Here is a 16,802-nt window from a genome sequence, read left to right as displayed (position 1 = left end):
AACATTTTTTCCATAAGAATAAATACAAATTAAATACTAAAGGTACTATATATATATAATCTCTCCAGGATGTAATGTAAAGCAAATTACAGATCTGTCAGATTGTTACAACTTCAGAAAACATGTTGACAATATCTGGTTAAAAACAAAAGAAGATGAACGTAACATTTGACCTCATAATTCCATTTCTAGATGTGTACCTTAGCTGAACATTTGTTCCAGGTGACAAATATAAGAAAACTCATATTAGTTGAGGGAAAACAAAATGAATATTAAAAAATAAACAAAAATCATGGGAAAGACCACAAAGATTATATTTATTCATTTATTTGACAAATATTTATAGATTTCCTACCATGTATCTGGTAAGCACTTTGTATGCAGTAACTTCTTTAAACCTCACTACTATGAGAAAGATGCTTTTACTATATTCAATCTCTCTTACTGCAATAAATATCATAGATAATCAATGTATAAAGAGAGAAAGTTTATTTTTGCACGTAATTTCAGTAGTGCCAGGACTGTAATCTTCATGCAATGCAAACATATACTGATAAAAAATAGAAGTTGCTAAACAATTTAGTAGTTTCAATCCATCATCAATTGGGCCTGTTGCCTTGGGACTCTGGGAAGAAAGCACATCACTGTGCCCTGCATGATGCAGCCACGTTATTTACCTTAGGGCTGAGAACAAAGGGGAGAAGGAAGAAGTGACAGACTTGAAGCCTCATTGCCTTAGGTTTTTGTCATTTCTCAGTAGCACCAAACTGAGGACAAAGACTTTAACATAGGTTTTTTTTTTTGGGGGGGGCATTTAAGATTTAAACAATAGCATAACCCCATTTCACAGGTAGGGCATCTGAGGCATAGAAAAGGTATATAACTTACCCACAGTCAAGCTATTATATAGAAAAGCTACTATTGTAATCTAGAAAGTGTAGATTCAGAGTGCAAATTCTAAAAGGCAACTTCATGAGAGGGATACATTTGTGTTAGAATTCCTAAGATAGTCAAGATGGCCTAAACTCTAAGGATACTTGAGCCTTAAGTGAATCACTTCTAGAACATTTCTCTACCATTGACATATCTATCTCATATAACACAATTATACGAGACACATTTTTTTCCATGTTCCAGACTATGTGAATATTCTTTGTTTACGTATAATGTGATCTGAAGTTCTCCTGCGAAGGGAGGTAAATGGGCTGGATTGTCTCTGGTGGGCTTCTTTCATCTGAGGATTTTTTTTGATTGAAGTTTTGCATCAAGAAGATCCTTTATTTCATTAAAAATGAAGAAAATATGTCTATTAACATCCTGCAATATCCCTCAGACTATGCCAGTTTAAAAATTCATGAAATAAACTGTGAATTCATCAGGTTAGGTTTAGTAGATGAAACATCGATGTTTCAGGACACATCAAAAGAGCAATTTCCCTGAAAAGGAAATAAAATCACTTTTGTGTCTTAGCACCCTTCCTTGCCTGGATAGAATATGTAATGAATCATACACATATTTTTCTGTTATTATTGTTAATAACTTCTATTTACATCTACATGGCTTGTGAAATTTGAGAAGTAATTTTAACTGAATTATGACTCTGATCTTCACAATAACCCTACTGGCTTCTCAGGCAGCAATTGTATATTTTTCTTTTTCCTGACACAATAATGTTGGAGTTCTTTCATCTGATACCATTTACATCAGAAGAAGCTTATTGAGATCTAATATTTACTAAATTGCCAAAGGAGTCGACAGGATGCCTCCCCATTGGATTGACAATATAGGTTAAAATGATTAAAAGAAAAATCCACCAGGGATGACTGATGTCAGCAACGGGTGTACTTTCATTGCCTGTGTCCTATAGAGCCCTGAATCTTCATTCAGAGGGTAAACAAATAGATGGTCAGGGAAGACTCGGCTAAAAATTGTTCTTGCAAGAAGGATTTGCACTTCAGTGATAAGAAAACCAGGCAAAGACAAATAGCGAATGCCATTTATAGGAGCAGCTTGAAAGAAAGCATGATAAAGAAGATACAGTGTTTGAGGATGTATGACAAATACTAAAACCTCTTTGCTGTATACCTTATATTGTAGTGGGGAAGGGAGAGATGAATATAAATGAATGAGAAAATATGTCATTTACTTGTTTTAAGTGATCCAGAGAAAATTAAAGTAATTGAATGCAGAGAGTATTGGAGTTTGAATGGAAAATTACTATCGTTCTATACAGTTGTTGCCAACATCATAATAAATGAGCTGAGGCCTGAGTAAGGAAAGATGCACCAGGCAGAGGAAAAAGCATATACAAAGGCCCCGAAAAGCAAGTGTCCTTACAGTGTCGAATAGCATCCACCAGGCCTACATGGCACGGAAGAATGATCAAGAGGGAAGCCTACCTGGGAATGAGATCAGGAAATTAGAAGAGGGTGAGAAAATTTCAGATCGCCCAGAGTCTTAGTTATAAGAAGGATAGTCGCTCTTAGTGTGAAGGCAGTGTGAAGCCCTTGGGTGATTTTAAGGAGAACAATAATAGGATATGATTACTAACATTCTGCTGAGGTGTTGAGAAGAGACAGTAGGAGGGAAAAGAGGAAAGCAGTTAGGAATCCGAGCTGAGATGATATATGATGGTCATTTGAAACCGGCACTGAGAAGAGGCTGCACATTTGCCATACGGACACCCCTTATTTAATGTTTAAATCCTGCTCCCTCCTGTGACGTGACTAGGTCATTAAATGAATCAGTCGCTAAATGAGTAATGCTCTATAGTATGGACCTTACAATATTCAGAACAAAGAAATGGTCAAAGGAAGCTCCAACTTGAAGACTTCGCTTTTGTTTGCGTAACTCTTACATGCAGCACTATTATGCATAACAGAAAACAAAACTGCAGTACTGTGTGTACAGTATAATCAGCAAAAATTACAGTACTGTATAAACATGGTGTACTGTACAAAGATGACATTGAAGATCTGTAAACAAGATGTACAGAACTGTACCCCCCGAAAAGATGGATTGTAAGTCTGAACAGTCACTGAACAAGTCGTTAAATGAGGAATATCCGTATTCAGAAGGGAGTGCTGACTGAATTTGCTTAGTTTGTGAGATAGAAAAGACCATGGAATCAAGAGTGACTTCAAAGGTTTTCATCTGAGGAACTAGAAGGGTAGAGTTACAAGTAAGATGAGGAAAATTATACAGAAGGCCAAGATCATGGTTAGGGGAAGCCAAAATAGAAATTCAGTTTGATGTAAATTAAGTTTACAATACTTAGGCCATTTGTTCCTGTTATTTGCTTATGGACAAGAAACTATTGCGTGCATTCATGGCTTAAAACAATAGCAACATTTATTTGATTCAAAAGTCTGCTACTTGGTAGGGCTTGGTAGACACAGCTCACCTCTTCTGTACAGTGTTATCTGCAGTGGCTCAAAGATTGGAGGGTGAAACAGTGTGAAACTTCACTTGCTTCAATGTCTGGTGGTTTATTTTAGCTTTCAACAGAGCCTTGTTTTTGACTGTTGGCAAAAGTACTTGCAGGTGAGGAACAAGAGACAGAGGGAGGGAGATGGAGAGGAAGGGAAGAGAAGGGGAAGTAAAAATAAAATGTGTTATGTACATGTATCAATTCCCTGTGATGAACGTAATCATTATGTACTGTAAACACATACTAATAAAAATAAAATAATAAAAACTAAGGTACTTTCAAGTTAGAAAGGTGAATTATGCATGTTTTTTTTAATCACAATGCAAGTAAGCCATAATCTGTTGTGGAGGAAATCAGAAAGGCCTATTCAGTTTAAAGTTCAGAAGAAATAGACAGGACCACTGAATGGAGGAGTGACAAAGTTCTATAAGAGTATGTGAGACTAAAAATATTGTTTTTATCATTTTTGTGAAATATAACCCATCACGAACTTCAAGTAGAGATTTTGACTGGGCAATTGAATTTATGTCTGAAGTTCAGGGTAACTGTGTTGCCACAGGTATAAAATAGGACTTCCTCAACAAAAATATATTAAAATAAGTACTATTGAATGAGATCTTGTAAGAATTAGTATGGATAGAGAAAAAAACCTGACTGAAGACTGAATCCTGGAGCCCTCTAACATATAGAGATTAGAAGGATGAAGGGGAGGCAGAAAAGGTTGAACAGAAAAGAAAAAGAGAGAAAAATGAGGAAGAAAGGGGGAAACAAGAAAATGTAATGTCCTGATAGCCAAGCAAAGATGTTTAGGGTAAGATCATCATCTACATAGAATATTGCTAATCAACTGAGTAAGATGATGCTGAAATAGTGACCATCATTATTGAAATAATAGAAATTGTTTCTCACCATGACAAGTACTAGCTTGAAGTGTGACAGTTCATCTTGATGGTCAGCTTTTTGGCTTAAGATCCACCTAGGGGTTGGTAAGGCCCACTTCTCAGCATGCCTGGTATGAGCTTGGGAACTATATCTGGTCTCTAGCCTCTTTCTCTAAGATACTCTTCCCCTGCCCTGTGCTTCCTGGCCACCACAAACTAAGCAGATTTCCTCTGCCAAGCCCTCTCACCCTGATGTCTCTGCCTTGGTACCAGGCTGGCATGGACTGAATCTCCTGAAACCATGAGCAAAATAAAACTTTCCTGCTTTAAATTGTGTATGTTGGGTATTTGGGCCCAGTGGGAGAGGGGAAACTGAACGATATACTATGAGTTAAACCTTAAGAAAGAAATTCAGCAAAGATTAGGAGTAGAGAAGTTGGAAATGGAAACTAAAGATAGTTGATTTTATCCATACATCTTGGTGTTTTCCTTTATTTTTGCAGTGCATTCCTATCAATTAGATGTTGTCTATTGTATTAATTTTCCTATTGCTTGCTACAGTAACAAATAACAATACATCTATTGGCTTGAAGTGAGAAAATTGATTATTTTAGAATTCTAGAGATAAAAAATTGGAAATAAGTTGATCAGGGTGGAAATAGCAGGACAGGTTTCTTTGGAGGGAACTAGGGACGCTTCTGTCTTATCCCTTGTAGTTTCTAGAAGCTTTCAGCTCTGTTTTGCTTGTGGCGACATGCACACTGGGAGAACGGTACTTTCCTGAGCTGAGCTTCAGGTCAGTGTTAATAACAGCAATAGTACAAGGCACTGCAGTCATCCTTCAGAATCCCTTTGCAAGTTGAAAGCATCTTAATTTATTAGGATACATTTTAGAGGTCAGTGGAATGATGGTGTGGTTTGAAGAATTGTATTGAATCGTGTCTCATATAAAATCAATGAAAATTAAATGGTGCAGTAAGGAGAAGCGCCTTTCATTATGATAAGTGAAGAAAATTTTGCACCTCATAAAATGGGATGTCATCTTAGTGCAGAATTTGGAGCTTGGTAGAAAACAGCAAACCCAATGCAAATACAACATAATATGCTGTGCTACCCATTTAATGTTTACTAGCCAATAACTCCAGCAATTTATCCACTTCAAACAATTTAATCTTCACAACAAACCTATAAGATGGGGGCTATTCTACACACTTTGTATATGAGGAAATGATGGCATCCAGGGAAAAATAATTTGTATAAGACTACAGAGCTAGTAATGAACGATGCCACAGATGAAATCAAAACATTCTGAATTCCATCTATTTCTATATCCATTAGACTATGCAGTCTCCTTGTTTTATGGAAAATGTATTTGTTTGTCTTTAATATTTCATTCTAGGATGATTGGTATAAATTGCAATGAGAAAAATGTGGTGGTTTATTATAGGAGACGTGTTTGTATCATATTGAATTGAAATAAATCTTGACCATGGGTCTAAAAAAATAAATGATATAACAGAAAAGCAATGATTGGTTAATAGTTAAAACCCTTCACATAAATAAGTGTATTTATATTTTTCTAGTCAAATATACATTACTCCACGTGATATCTCATAGCTCTGCAGTCTTAAGAATCCAACAGTTGCAGTCACAAACAGAGAGAAAAAGGAGGTAGAAGGCAAGCACCTGGAAGATTCTGGAGAAGAGTTTAGAAGCCAGGGAAGGGATTTCTATTACTGCCACACATATACTGTATTGCACAGAATTCAGTCACATGGCCTCTTCTATATTCAAAGGAGGAAGGGCAAGAGTCCTGGATACTACCATCTTCTTGTGTTCTAAAAAAGAAAAGGAAAATTTGGTGAAATCAGAGCATTCACCATTCCTCAGGAAGAGTGTGAATCAAGGGTTTTACCAGTTCTTCCTAAGTGACTGTAAATTCTGGTTTGTAAGATCAAACTTGGTTGAGTAACAGGGGCTTGTGGTTCCATATGATGCTCATAGGTGAAATAATTTTGGCTGACTTTACTATCCCTTTGTCTTCATGGAGGAAAATTGGGTACTTGGCATTTACCACATTTATGAAAAAGTCCTTTAAATTATCAGGGTGGTTGTAGTCCTCTCCAGCTATCTTCATCAGCAGAAGTACTTATATAATGTTTCCATCCACAAAACATTTCACAGACCTGGTACCATTTGAGTTTCACAATAATCTTCCGAACCACTTAGGTAGGAAGCATTTTCCTCACTTTATAGAGCAAAAATCGACATGTTACAAAATCTCAACAAATTAAGAAACTTCCCCCAATTTGATCCAGCTAGAAGCTGGTCAAGCTAAGACCAGAACCTAACTCTGAGATAGCTGGTTTTGAAACACAGTGCTATTCAGCTCATGCTAACTTATTTCTCAAAACACATGTAATGTGATTTCTGAATTAGAGATGGTCAAGAAAGAGCACTGGAAAGAACAGGAAGCAGGTACCAGCTTACCAGCTTGCTCCCTCCATCAGAATGCAGGGTTATCAGTCATAAAATCAAATAATAACGACTGCATTAATTGAATACCTGCTTTGTGCCAAGTATATGCTAAACACGTCGCACACATTACATGTAACATGTAATTAAATGCTTAATTACATTTTGTCTGACAACTAGAGATTAAATGACTTCTTATTGCCTCATTTTACAGTTAAGGCAACTGAGGCTTACGCTAATGAAGAGACTTCCCAAGGTCATGCAGATGGTAAATGATGTATTCACAATCAGGATTCAGATTCACGTGGATCAGATGTCAACATGAGGAGATGCTCAAATAGTTTGCCATCTTCCTCATCAGTGGAATCACAACCGAAGTGTGTGAGTACAAATGCCTTAGTCCTGCCTCTACATGCACTGGATATGAATTCTACATATAGACTCCAAGGACTTGAAAAAGAATTCTGATGAGCTTACACTGCAACCAGAAGGAAGAACCATTTACACTAAGGGATAGTGTGTAAAAAGGAGATGAAATGTGGTTAGAAGAACCCTAACACGGATCTTAGGAGTCCAGCTCCTTGATGTACACATCTGCATAATCTACCCCTTTGAGAGTGGGTAGGGCCTATTGATACGATGACATAGTCTGAACATATGTGAAACTGACTGGAGAGTAGCTCCTGTGATTGTCACTCTGTATAGAACCCTGATTTAACACTTTGGAGGCCAGAGGCCAGGTTCATCTGCCAGCCCTGAGGGAGCACACTGTGATGTGAGAAGGGAACATGGTAAGGAACTGGGGGAAAGATTTAAGTGCTGACAGACAGTGAGCAAAACAGAACTCATCCTTAAAATCTCAAGGGGCTGACTTTTCCCCAATCATGTGATTTTTGAAGAGTACTCTCAAGTTCCTGGTGACACAGGAGTTTCAGCCTCGTGAGGACCAATTTAGCAAAGCCAATCTCTGACTCTTAACACATGAAAACTATGAAACAATAATTGCATGTGATTTTAAGCTACTAAGTTCATGTAATTCATCATGAGTAAGAGTTCACTAATATTGAGGGAAGTACTCAGAGCCCGTTCAAGGCTACTCAAAGACAGGGGATTTCCAAGAAGGCTACCAATGTTAGCTGTGTGGATATTGCCACATGCAGCAAACCAACTCCTGAATTTGATGTTATATTTCCTATAGATGTTTCTAAAACATGTGTCCACCAAAGGAGAGAATCAGTTTGGCCCTTTCACAGTGCCATATACCATGATAGAGGAATTAAACAGCATTTAGGTTTAAGCCACACTCTCTGAGACTGTGGTGTGAGTCGGCCATGAGAGAATTTGAATTGCGGGTGCTCCTGTGGCAGTGTCCCTAGGAAAAGGGCCTTGCTTCATTATTCCTCCACTCAAGATGGATCAGAGCCTTCCCGTGCCAAACTCTATTGGCTCACCCTGTGAATACCTTCATCAACATTTCTTCATTAATAAGCGACTCTTTGTAAAAAACTCAACCAAGTAAATAAACGTAAGGAAAAATACAAAGTGTGACGCTATGTGGAGACCAGGAGATGAACAGAAACCTGGCATATATAAAAATCACTCTAGTGCATTGCTCAACATATAAAGATCTGTTTATGTTCTTTGATGACAGAAATCTTTACAGCATTGCATTCACAAACTTGACATTCCCTCTGTTATATCTGGGAAATCCATCTCAGTGCGCATTGCACACTGGAATTCTATCTCCATTTGTTTTAATAGCCTGGGAAATGGAGGGATGCTGGTGTCAATGTCCTCCACTTGTCCTCCACTGCAATCTTACCTCACAAGTTGGAATAAGCAATACAATAGCTCATTTCCAGATAAGTATATCTTAGGACACCATACAAAAATCAGCAGCAGTTTTGGACTGCCAGATTGAATTTTCTAAACATAATAGCTTAGCTGTACCATGAACAGAGTAGCTTTTTCCCTTCTGACGCATTTCTATCTGCTGATAGTGGTGATGAGCAGTTAAAGTGATGGAGCCTATTATTATTACCCTTCTGTAAGCACTGTGTCACCATAGATTCGGGTCATTTCCTGCCTATCTCCTGGGCTCAGTTATTTAAGAAAGAGGGAAATAAGCCAATTATCTACTACCATCCTCGAAAGGAAGAAAAGATAAAGACAAGGAGAAAGTAGTGAGAGTAGAGAAATAATCCCGAATAGCTATGTGAGTTTTTTGAAAAATGAAACAAACTTTTAATTCACAGGAGATACACTAAAATAATCAAATAATTTAAGGATAAATTTAATTGAAAAGAGAGTTTAACTCTGATCTATCTATATGTCAATCATTTTTCTATATAGGAAAAAGGAAACAAAATTGTTAAAGCTAATGTTTCCAGTAGCAACTAAAAACTAAAATACTTACGAATAGGCCTACAGATATTAAAGAAAATCAAACTAAATGTGAAAGACTGCGAGGGTCAGTATTGTAAAGATGTTACTTACTTCTCCATAAACTGACCAACACAATCAGTGGGATTCCAATCCAATTCCAACAGGATGTGCAAAATCCAACAGGATTTTGATTTGAAAAACTGATTTTAAAATGTATACGCTGTGCTTTGGAAATGTCCTTAAGTGCACATGTTAAGGGCTTCGCCAGCCTGTGACACTGGTGGGAGACAGTGGAAGCTTGATGACGTAAGGCCTCATACAAGGTAGGTTGTGGAAGGTACGCCTCTAAGGAAAATATTAGGGCCCCAGTCCCTTCCTGAGTCTCTCTTTTCGTTTCACAACTGCTATGAAAGCAGCCTTCTACGCCCTGAGCTCTTGCCACAATATACAAAAATGCACCATGAGCCCAAACCACAGGGACAAATGACCATGAACGGAAAACTCTGAAACTGTGAACCAAAATAAACCTGTCCCACTTTTTTCTAGTTAATATTTTGCTGTTATTGATGCATATCCGCAGTATGTAATAATTCTGTATTTCTCATGGGGAGTCCATACATGTGCATAACACATCTTAATCATTCTTTTCATCCCCTTCTCCTCCCTCTCTCCATCTTTGTCCTCTTTTGGAAACTTTACAAGCTTATATCAATGACCTTTAATCAATCAATAAGTTACTGACCCCTCTGTGATTGATGAGGAAACAGCTAAGAATCAGAGAGATTAACTGACACACGCTGAAGACCACTTGGAATACAGTAAGTCAAACAAAATCTATTAAACAATAAATTCAAGGCAGCTCCATCAATTATCAAAACCGATTTTCTACACAGAAAATGTATTCTCATATAGATGAGGTCTCATGTGAACGAATAGAGTGAGGGTGTATTAATGATAAAAAGAGCACAGGGTAAAATGTCCACAGCTAATTACATTCTCTGGTTGAATTGGAAGCCAAAGAACAAGCTAGCAGCATAGCAAGTAAGACCAGGGCCCCAGTAAAAGTTCTCCTACCCCAGTGTTTTCATTGGATATCCCTGTGTACAGGTAAAAGGCCATCTTTCCTTAGTCATTTGCACAGATGCAAAGTATCTGACTAACTGCAGATAATGATCATGGAGTTTAGACAGTGATGAGTGTTTCTCATTGTGCTCCTTTTGGCTGAAGTTTACAAAGCCTAGAGGTTGTGCAACTTCTCTCAGTTGGTACTGTTACCTCCATACAATGAGCACATATTCAATAAGGCTTCAAGGGAGTCATAGAGTTGTTTGTTTCTCATCTATTTTGTTACTTAGTGCCAACAATATGGGAAAGAGACAAGGGTCAAGGGGCAGAGGAAAAGCTTCTTTATTTCCTTTTTCAGTCTCCCTCATAGCTCTGCCCCTAGACAGTGAGGATGGAGGGGAGAAAGTAAGATAAAGACTGCTTAAGGAGGCGCACTCAAGCTACTTACATAGAACTTGGACATAATGGCAATCTGCTTTCCCTCAGTGCAGAATCAAGTTCATGTTTTTGGTTGAACCACCATAATACTCATCTTCTAGACAGAGAAACAAAGGAACATACAGTGTATTGATCACCTTTCCTATGGCTTGGACAAGCCTCTCACACACACAATTTAAACGAGGAGAGGCTTATTTCTGGCTCAGTTTCAAAGGTCAGTCCATGGTCAGCTGGCTCCAAGACAGAAACATGGAAGAAATGCATGGAGGAGCAAAGCTGAACATTTCATGCAAGTTGGGATGCAGAACACAGAGGAAGAGTCGCAGCAAGAAATTTACCTTCCAAAAGCGTACCTCCAGGGGCCCACCTCCAGTTGGCGCCCACCTAACAGCACACTTAGCTGTGAACATCAGCAGATTAATGCGCCTAGGAGGACAGCATCCCTTTTATCCAATCCTCTCTGCAGGAGTCTCTTCATCCTGTCAAGTTGACAATTAACATTAACTGCCTTGTGCAGCCAGTATTCCATGGAGAGGGACAGAGAATGGTCAGATTACTCCAGACTGTCCACAGGCACATGGGAAATTGGTGATGTTATAAAGAAATAGCTAATAAATTTCTGCTGCAACAAGCCATTTTTGTGCAGCTAGGTTCTCTATGGCCTCCCTGTGATGCTGGAAGTCATGTGCATAGAATTGGCTCCATTGCTTTAGCCTCTACCTTGAAGAAAAAGAGCCACAAATATCTCAGAAAAGGGACATCTAAGAAGAAAGGTAGACAATCCCAGTTTCCTTTATTGCAAATATGCAGCATGCAGCACACAGGTCAGAAGGGTAAATAAAGCACATTAAGAATGTCCTGAGAAAAATATGGTCAGATAGTCGGATAGTCACACCAAAGGGGCACTTTACCAACAGGTAGGCATAGCAAATCTTGAGAAAACATACAGTACAAGGGAATGAAGCAATTAGGGAGGGAACAATTACCAGAGATGGAAAAAAGTGTTGTATAATTTCCTTTTGGGGGCATAACAACCTCTGATTTTAAAAACAGTTAAGTAACAGTGACTCCTTGTATGGGCTGTAGGACAACTGATACCCTTAGTAAACTCTCCTCATTCAGATCACCTGCTGAGAATCTCCAAAGGCCTAATCCAAATGAAATCCAAATGATACGGAGCCTCATTGGTGTCACTGCAGGACAGCCTTCTTGGTAGAGAAGTGCTGCATTTAATAAACCTCTATACCCCTATGCATCCTCTGTTGATTAGTGTAAAGCCTTAGGAGAAGAAGACACGGAATGCCACAGATCTTTAGCACCAAAAGCCAAGTAGCCAGGTGCTAAGAAGACATATCATTGTACAGTACAATGTTCTGCTCCTTACTAGCAATGTAACTGTGGCCAAGTTTCTTAACTTTCTTGAAGCTGAATTGCTTCATAATATAAAATTAGAAATAATAATGGCCTTCTCATAAAATACTAAGACTTGAGCACAAAAATCACAAACTGAGCATGTAGTAAATATTCTGTAATCATTAATGTTATTATGATAGGATGACTAAATGAATAAAAATAAGGGTGAAATATAGAGTATTTCCCTCTGTAAAGATCTTCCCAGAAGTAGAATTTTTACATAATTTTTCCAAACAATATCACTTGGCCTAGGAAACCTTTTAGGACTAAACTATTTGGAACCATTAAACCTCTGGCTTGCTTAATCAGGCTAACTAGTTGGTCTAAGGATGCTCTTTTCAAAGATTTTAGTGCATAGGCAAAAGTAGGAAGATTTCACAGATAACAAAAGCTCGAGATATGTTATTCTGAAAACACCTACAATCAAACTGTTAGTTTTGCACTTTCGAGTTTTAAACAAGATGGATCTGTTGCACAAAAGGGTACCACTGGCAGACATCTAGAATGCCAACAACCAGCAACAACCTGGAAACTTCATAGTAACTTACAATGTGTCTCCAAATGTTTCTTTCTCACAAAATTCTAATGCTGAAAGGAGAGTTCAGGCTAGATGAGTATTCAGTCTCAGGATGCCTGCAGAGATTTCCAATTAAGCCCAAATCACACACTGGTAGTGCAGCCTGTAGACCTCTAATCATGTATCGCTCCCTAATTGTGACTAAGCCATATCAAGGAACAATTTCTCCATGCAGTCTGGTCTGATTGATTGAAATCCAACTATAATTTGAATGTGATTATGCCAATGAATTTTGTATTTTCTATTGGTTACAAATCACAGTGATGCTTAAAGTGATGTTCTTGGTACGGTTTTAATTTGCAGCTCCTGGCTCCCTGGACATGGTAAAAGTAAGTCTATTCAGTGAAGATCTATGATCCATCATGTCTTCGAGAATCAAAATCAACCATCTGTCTCTACTTCCCTTCTGGTATGCCAGCATTGCATTGGCCAAATCACCATGCCGTATAGACTGGTAGGATCCCACCCACCCTGCGATCCTCTAGTCTTTTTCCAGAGTTTTCTCTGCAAACTTATGCATGGTGTTCAAGAATATATGCATTGAAAAAATGTGCTCCAAATCAAGCTCTACTTGGAGAGATGTAGATTCCCTCCTAAATTATAGATAAACCCCTTTGGTCTAAAATACTTCCAGTAGGCTCAAACCAAAATAAAAACAAAATTTGCTAATGGAAGCTCATCTGTTTGAACTTTATAGTACATTTATAAACTGTTTCCTTCAGCAAACCAAAATACTATTAGTATAGTATAATGCATTGTCCAGCACAACTGAGAAAACACTTATTTGGGCCTTGTTTGTGATTGGATTAAGAATGGCTTATCAGGAAACAGCAACGATGAAAGTGTGGCCTTCCGCTTAGTCCTTTCACTTTAGAAGGATGTACAGTAGCAGACGTATTTTATTCTACCTCTGTTTGCCTGTTGAGCAAAGGAATAGCTAGGTTATGGAGGTATGTCGTGATGCCCCTCACCTCCACATACATACCTTTAAGAAAGTACTATTTATAACTCTGACTCAAAAGTCATAGCTGCAGACCCTAGGAAACATGAGATATCATATGATTCCTGCCCATAAAATGCACCAAGTTGAAAAAAATCTAATGTTTCTTTCCGCAAAGACCTAGCCCACAGTAATTTTGAAGCAAGATTAGGAAATTCTTTACCTCTTGGTATGATTTTAGGCCTCTCATCTTCTAAGACAAGCAACATTCAGGTGAGTCCTCTATAATTCAGATATGTCTTATACTCTAAGCCATTTCAAAATAGCACTATGAAATTGATCAATATGCTTCACAATTTCCAATTGCCTAAAAGAAGGCAACCACTATTAGCACTTAATATTCACATCAGAATATAAGACCATCAGTACTATACCAACTGTTCTATATCACTGTTTAATTTGTGTAATGAACCTGTTTTTCCTCTACCATCTTTAATCCTCTACACAAAAATTTTATATTCTCCAATCTTCATTGTTTCACTTCCTTTTGAAAGTATCAGTAATGAACTGTTCGCATCATTCCAATTTTATTTCTAATATAATCTTTATAATTTGACCTAGAGACTTACTTCAATGTTAGCCAGAACCCTAGTTGTGTTTTGGTAGATTTTAAAAAGCTAATGATGATTGCTGAAATGAAAAGATACAGAATTAACAAAATAATTAGAAAATCAAAAAGTTGAAGAACTCATAATTTTAAATTCTACAACCTTCTGTAAAACCTATTCAATGAAAATAGCTTGGTAGCAGCATAAGGAGAGCCCAGAAATCTGTCAATGGAACAAACAAGAAGTTTCCAATATAAAAACTCACTCATGTATGGTACTACAACAATTAAGTTAGGAAGGAGTTTTCTAGAAAAATTATCTGAAAAATATGGATATCTGTATTCATGTACATATTCCTAAAAAGTGTATATGTATTCATGCCATATACAGACATATACATACATGTACATGCATACATACATATATATGTGTCTCTACACATGGACACATATAGGTAAGTATGCATGCCTCAAGTTATACACGAATCTAAATTGAAATGGATCATTGGCCTAAATATAAGAATTAAAACTATGCTACTTTTAAGAAAAGTATAGGTTAATGATCTTTGTGATCTTGAATAAGGCAAATAGTCCTTAGAAATGATATACAAAGAAAGACACATTTAAAAGCATACATTGGACTTTATCCAAGTTAAAAATTTCTTATCAAAGAGATTGTTGAATAGGCAAGCCACAGACTGGAAACAACCCAAATGCTTACCAATTAATGAATACACAAACCAGTTTTGTATTCCATATAACAGAACAAAGTTCTGAAGTGAAATGAACTACTGATGTACAAGCCATACAGATGAATCTCAAAAGCAATGTAAGTGAAAGAAGTCAGACACAGTACTATCTACTGTACAACTTCATTTATATGAAATCATAGATGAGACAACTTTATAGTTACAGAAGGCAGATGGGTGGTTAGTAGGACCTAAAACTGGGAGGAGAAGAAAGACTGGAAAAAGTCAGGAGGAAATATTGGGAGAAAATGGAAATAAACTTTATTATGGTAGTGCTTCCATGAGGTTATATACTTGTGAAAACTCATGAGATTGTGTGCTTAAAAATGGGTGGATTCGTTGTTTGAAAAAATAGTAACTCAGTAAAATTGATTAAACAATGTCCAATGAAAAAGATTTGATGTTTATATATAACAACAAATGGAAAAAATGTAGGTAATTTTTCAATTAGTAGTACATATTTATAGAAGAACACAAGAGCCTTGAGAATTGCTGTTGGTATCTAGAGGTCATTGTACATACAGGAGGTACATTCTTGCAAAATGGACAACTGTTATCCATTAATTTAAATTCATATTCTACGTGCAATCAGCTTTAGATGAGCAACAGAAATAGAAGGCAAGTCAACAGTGGCCAGAGTTCACGATGCAGAGAAAATGGAAGAATTGAGGCATAAAAGATACATCTACAAATATGTTTAAAGGTTAAAGAAGATAAATACTATGAGGAACCAAGTTAAAAACCTTTATAAAAGCACCCATACACACGTATAGTATTATTTTGTTTCACTTCGGCAATTTTTGAATGACCAATTAGAATAACTATAATCACTAAGCAAGGATCTCAGCTCTGCATCGCTGTCTTATAGTGAAGAGGGTGTGCTGATTTTTCCTCCCCAAAGAAGTCTGCAACTCAGGAAATCTCTGCCGTATTGAAAGCTGTGAAGCCAGCTGCCTTGCAGACTCCAGAATACGTCAGGTTAAAAAATATAAATGATCATACATAACAATTCAATGATTATCCTAAATCCAATAGCAGGAGGTAAAAACAATGTCCATTTTTCCATATAATATGGAAGAAAAAAGTCATTGACCTTAGTTAGATTGCAAACAGTATCTCATTCTTCCATCAATGGCTCCTTTTAACTATTGTGCTCCTCCCGCCTTATTTAGTAAGCACTTATGTAAAAGGCGTGCTTCTGTCTATTCACAGCACACATTCTTGGACCAGATCCACATTGTACAGTTTGCTAAGTTAAAACTCTCCAAGCCACCATTTTCACAAATTCTTTTTCCTCTGCCATTCTTACTATATCCCTGTAATATGGTAGGAGATAACATCTTTTTGGATTTGATTTTGTTTCTCCTTTTGTGTGTTCTATACCTGCATACTGATGCCACTGATGTAACTTTGCAGGGACCAAAGAAAAGTTTACAGCTAGCCTAACTATTTCTATCCTGGGAATAGAATTATGTCAGCATCCATCAAGTTTTCATGGTTTAGTCTAGACCTGACGATGGAAATGAATTATCATGGTTAATTTATATTCTTTATAATATATTCAATCAGGCTTAGAAATAATAACATCTTGACAATATTAAGTGCCTTCTAGTAAGCAGTGAAATGGTTCAGTATTGTTAAAACTATGTTTAAAAAAAGGCACATATTTTTATAGCCGAAGAGGATTTGAAGATATTATCCCTTTTGAGCAGGAAAGTTTTACATAACAAACGCCTTCAAAAAAGCACAATGTCATCATAAAACATTTACTTATTTGATTTGAGCTTTCATTAAATTTTATGTTTATTCTGTTTCAGTATTTTTGTCCTACCTCCAAAAATG

This window comes from Heterocephalus glaber, unplaced genomic scaffold, assembly GCF_053883595.1.
Source record: "Heterocephalus glaber isolate CG9 unplaced genomic scaffold, H.glaber_assembly_v1.0 deba00001764, whole genome shotgun sequence".
Classification (NCBI taxonomy): Eukaryota; Metazoa; Chordata; class Mammalia; order Rodentia; family Bathyergidae; genus Heterocephalus; species Heterocephalus glaber.
The sequence above is the reverse complement of the archived record's forward strand: the minus strand, read 5'-3'. Positions refer to the sequence as shown.